Here is a 4,905-nt window from a genome sequence, read left to right on the forward strand (position 1 = left end):
CGAAACTGTAAAATATTCACCAACTTGATTTGAAATCCTAGATACTATTCCACTTGGCCTTTCCATACATGCACTTAGATATGAAGAAAAAAAATCTCTCCACATTTTAAAAAGTCTTTACCACAGAAGAAACACAGGCAATACAACCTCCAATTCAAGGCCAAGAATTGTACAGCATAAGGCCAAAAATCAGATTTTCAAAATCTTAAAAAAATAGAGTGTATCTTCATCAAGTTAGCAGAACCAAAGTCTTAGAGTACATGCCATTTTCATTAAATTTAAGAGCATAGGCACAAATGCTTGTCTTGTTGAAACTCTGACAACACAAACATTAAGCATGTTAAAATGATGGAAAAATAGGCAGTCCTTGTGACAATAACATGTCAAGGTGTCATTTGGCTAATGCAAGAAGGGCTGCAATTTGTTCTCTCTCTTGCAGCAACTGCACAAACAACTCTGATGTTTTTGCAACAAAATGAATACACTACAAATCAAAGAATGAGGAAAAATGTTTCTAAATTTTATCTAAAGTCAGATTTGATCTAAATAACCCCGTCAAAAATTCTGCAGGTATAAATCATCTGTGCTGAAACTGTCTGTGGTGAACTACACCAGAAAAGCAGCACCAAACAAGTGGTATCTGTTGTGTTGAAGACATTGTGCAGAGACCATAAGCACACAAGTAAATCACTACCTGAATGACATCTTATGTCAGAAAAACATTCTGCAGAAGAGGATTCATGCACAGAAATCTCCCCAGAGAAGAAGACCTGGCAATATCTGATAAAAAATACACGAAAGACTCCTCTCCCTCAATACATACACAGGTGTCCTGAGTCCCTGGACTCTTTATCTGTCACATTTGGTCACTAAGCAATGCCACCTCATTTTCACCTGTTCTGACCCTCTCCTACTCCAACACATGTCATAAAGCATTCTTTTTAAAAGAGTTAACAAAATAAAACATGCATTTCTTCAGCACCATAGCAGGACATTATTACTGAAGGTTGTCATTACATGTAACATCTGGATATTCATCAGTTCAAAACTGAATGGCACAGGAATCCAAGGGAAGGATGTACATTCTTAAAAGACATGATGTATTACTCTAAAGGCAAGAAAAAAAACCCCTGCATTGATGAAATAGCATATTTTAAATCCATCTGAGTGGATGTAAAGGAAGCATCTACAAGGACAAAGCATTCATAACTCACCTGAAAAATCTGATCATTTGTTTCTGACTCTCCTGTACCATTACAGCTGCCTATGAACAAATCATTAGATCCTTCCATAGCAATATCATGGCCAGCTCCACTCTCTTCCATTACAAGGTGACCTGAAAAGGTTATAAAAGTTCATTTTAGCCTTCTGCCAGGAGATTGCCGCAGGTGTTGTCTTCCGGTCTTACAAACTAAGTGTTACAAGTTCTAATGCTGTTGCAAGATAACAGCAAAGCTCTCCAGAAATCCTTGCCTCCTTATCACATTATTACTCACTGCAGAAAAATTCCAGTGTGTTGCTCCAGGAGTAGAGCTTAGCCTTTTATATGAGACAATTTGCTTGATTTGTCATTGCATACACAGATACAAAACACACATACACCCTCCCACGATTTTCATCTGAATATGTCCAAAAGCACTGAACTAACAACCACACACATCCAGAGAACACTTGATATTTAAGCACATGCCAGCAGTGCTTTATAAATACATTAGTCACCTTCTTCCATAATCACCAGACAGAATTTGCATTATGCAACTCTGTCATGCAGACATCTTGAAGTAAATCAATTTGTTTTAAAGGCTTATAAGAGAGCATGTAAAAGAAATAAAATTACTATTGTTAGTCTACAGTGGTATGCTTTGGGCAGAAAAAACCTCCAGATATGTAAAACAAAATCTGGCATTAATCACGTGGTGAATGACAAAAAGACAGAGTTCCCAGCACTCCAGAGATCTACCTCCTAGCCCAAGGAAGCTTCAAGACACTCAACTGCCCATTACAAACCTTCAAACAGACAGATAATATTGGGCAGTGAATTGCCACATCCACAAGACAATGCTCTCATGCACACAGCACACCCTTTAAAGCAGCAACCAATCCCAAACATTCACAAGCAGCAGGACAAAATGACAATTAACTTGGCCCCTGCCTAACAAGAGTTAACATATAAAAGACTACACACACAACATACCCAGCTGAATAGAAGAAAACTTAACTCCTGAAGTTTGGGGTGCAGGAGGGGGAAGGGTGGTCACGATTTTTCCCTTCAGTATTTTATTTTAAAGACAGGCTGCATTATATTAGCATATGACTCCTACCAGCTGTATCTTCTTCACCACACCACGCAAGCAAATTCCTCAAGATGGACCCTCTTGGCTGTGGCATTTCAACTGTTTACAGCTTTTGCAAGGAGACTGTAACAGGCTAGAGAGTAACTTCAAAAGAACTGTACAACTCTTAAAGTACAGATTTATTCTGCTTTGCAGAGGTATAAAGGACACAAAGGCAAAGTAAATCCACATCTCCTTGGCTTTTGAAGCTGAATAAAGCATCCTGCTGATACAAACAACATTGAGAAGTTAAGCAGCTCATATGCTCAATATATTAATACTTTAATCTAAAGCAGATTTATTTTTCCATTCAATTTTCAAGTGATGACACTCCAGACCAAGTTCCAAATGAAGTTACCTCATGTTTACCAAATATTTTTGAGCTTTGGATCTGAGAACAATTATAAGATGTTTCAGTTAAAATGTCTGAAGCATCTTAGCAGCAAGTGGAAAAAAAAACCAGAAAGCTAGATTTCATCATCACTCAACCATTTCCTCTCAGTTCAAAGATGTAAAGAAGAGACGGCAGTTTTGCAAAAGCAGCACAGTTAGTTCTCTGAGATAAACTGAGGTTGTTCCAGATACTGATAACACCGACTCTGAGCATGCTGGAACCCAACAACAGAACACAAGGACAGCTCTATGGGGACAGACCAATGACCCCAGCAGCCCAACATCCTGTAGCTAACAATAGTTAATAACAAAGCTCAGGGGGAAAAATCCAGCAGTAAGGTAAATACACAGTGATATTTATCCAGCTTCCTTTCATAAGCAGCCCATATATTTTATAATTGTGTTTAAAATAATCCCTGTGGTACAATTTTGCCCCATGATTTTGTCTGATCACTGTTGTAACCCAGGCAAACCACTGGCACACACATCACTTGGAAAATCAGCTTCATGGTTTAACCATCCAGGTTTCGTTAACCAAAGTGCTTGTGTGCAACCACAAACAAAAATTATTATTTTTTTCTTAAAGAAATATGCTTCTACAGAGGTGTACAAGTACATGCACAGTTAATAGATCTTATGGTTGTAAAAATATTGCCTACCAATTCCCCAAACAGGAGAGTTAAATCCTGTATATTTATGTATACATAAGTATAGGGATATTTTGTCAGGAACGTGTAAATAACATGTAAGTATCATTTCATAAACATTAAGTGAGCGCCACAAAAATTCCCACTGTAACACCAGGGTATCACACGTTTAACAGCTGGCTGAAGGAGAAATGTGGAAGTTTAATGTTAGTGTACAGTGGGAACAAGAGCTGCATCCTCAAAGCACACAGGCCGCTCTCCGTGCCTCAGCTTTAGCCTTAACACAACTCCACTCCCCACCACTTTAATAGGCTGCTTCCCGAGTCCAGCATTCCAAGGCCATTTCCAACACGTTAGTGTATTTTAGTGCCACAGGTCTATTTCCTTCACCGTGCTTCCATTTAGGAAGCACTTTTCCCAAGTAAAGGGAAATCTACGGCCATTGTTGTCCCAGGTTCACCTTTACAAAGACAGCAAGCAGCCACAGAAACTGCTACCAGAGGCAAACATGATAACCACATGAGCACTGTATGCAGGGTGTTGGTTATACTTAACAGAAAATACATACAATTGAATGCTTCACCATCAACCTCTTTTGAGTTTTCTGCAAGATGTTGTAGAGGTTTTATAAGACTTCAGATAACTGCATAGCAATCAAAATTTGCTGTCTGAAGAAGCTGTCTCTGAGGGCATTTCTCTACAACCATTCCCAGTGGCACAAATTCACAAGGGCGTGAATCACAGCAAAACGTATCAGGGAGGAAATTAGGGCATAGTGATACTCCCCAGTAAAGGAGTTACAATCAGCTTTGTCAACTTGTACCAGGTTTGAGATTTAGCATTATCTCTATCATGGAAGAGGAGGCACATGCTGTTAAGAATACAGAGAAGATCTGGGGACTCATACATAAAAGGTTTCTCAAGTCAGTTTTTGGTAGACAACGCCAATAACTGGAAAATGCACCTGTGTCAATTTCTCTGACAAACAACGCTAGGTCTGTGAAGTATGCTTAAGAAATAGATGAGATTTCCGAGTCTCACGAAACAGCAAACACCCAGCACCCGCCCGCTCCAACACCGAGTCACCACTCAGCGAAACCCCGGGTGTTCCCCAGAGGCCACGAAGGACTGTCAAAAAAGTGGGGGAAAAAATTTATAAACAGCGCCGCAAGCACACAGCATGTCCTCACACAAGCAGCCTTCTCCCAGAACACCAAACTCACTTACAGCTTCTTTTTAAGTCCACCGCGCGATGGGTTTATTACTTCTAGTAGGCAGTTTATTGTGGGTGTGTCGCTTGACATGCAGAGAAAAAAAACCCGAGTGACTCCAAGCAGAGACCACCGCTCCAGCGACCCCGAGTGGCACACGGGGCACTGCCCGGCCCGGGCACAGCCCGGCAGAGCCCGGACACAGCCCGGCACGGCGTGGGCACAGCCCGGACACAGCGCGGCACAGCCCGAGCACAGCCCCAACACAGAGCTGGCACAGCCCGGACACAGCCCCAACACAGCGCGGCACAGCCCGAGCAC

At 41.0% G+C, this 4,905-nt stretch overlaps 1 protein-coding gene across 5 annotated transcripts in view; it reads right to left on the bottom strand.

The window, feature by feature from the left end:
* CARF (calcium responsive transcription factor) overlaps positions 1–1,339 on the bottom strand; it is a 29,770-nt gene extending 28,431 nt beyond the window's left edge. For all 5 annotated transcript variants that reach the window (XM_031057803.1, XM_031057794.1, XM_031057801.1 and 2 more), the window contains exon 1: positions 1,215–1,339. The gene's annotated coding sequence lies outside the window, so the exon portion shown is untranslated. The remainder of the gene's footprint in view (positions 1–1,214) is intronic.
* Positions 1,340–4,905: the final 3,566 nt, after the last annotated feature.

This window comes from Geospiza fortis, unplaced genomic scaffold (assembly GCF_000277835.1).
Source record: "Geospiza fortis unplaced genomic scaffold, GeoFor_1.0 scaffold112, whole genome shotgun sequence".
NCBI classification, from domain to species: Eukaryota; Metazoa; Chordata; class Aves; order Passeriformes; family Thraupidae; genus Geospiza; species Geospiza fortis.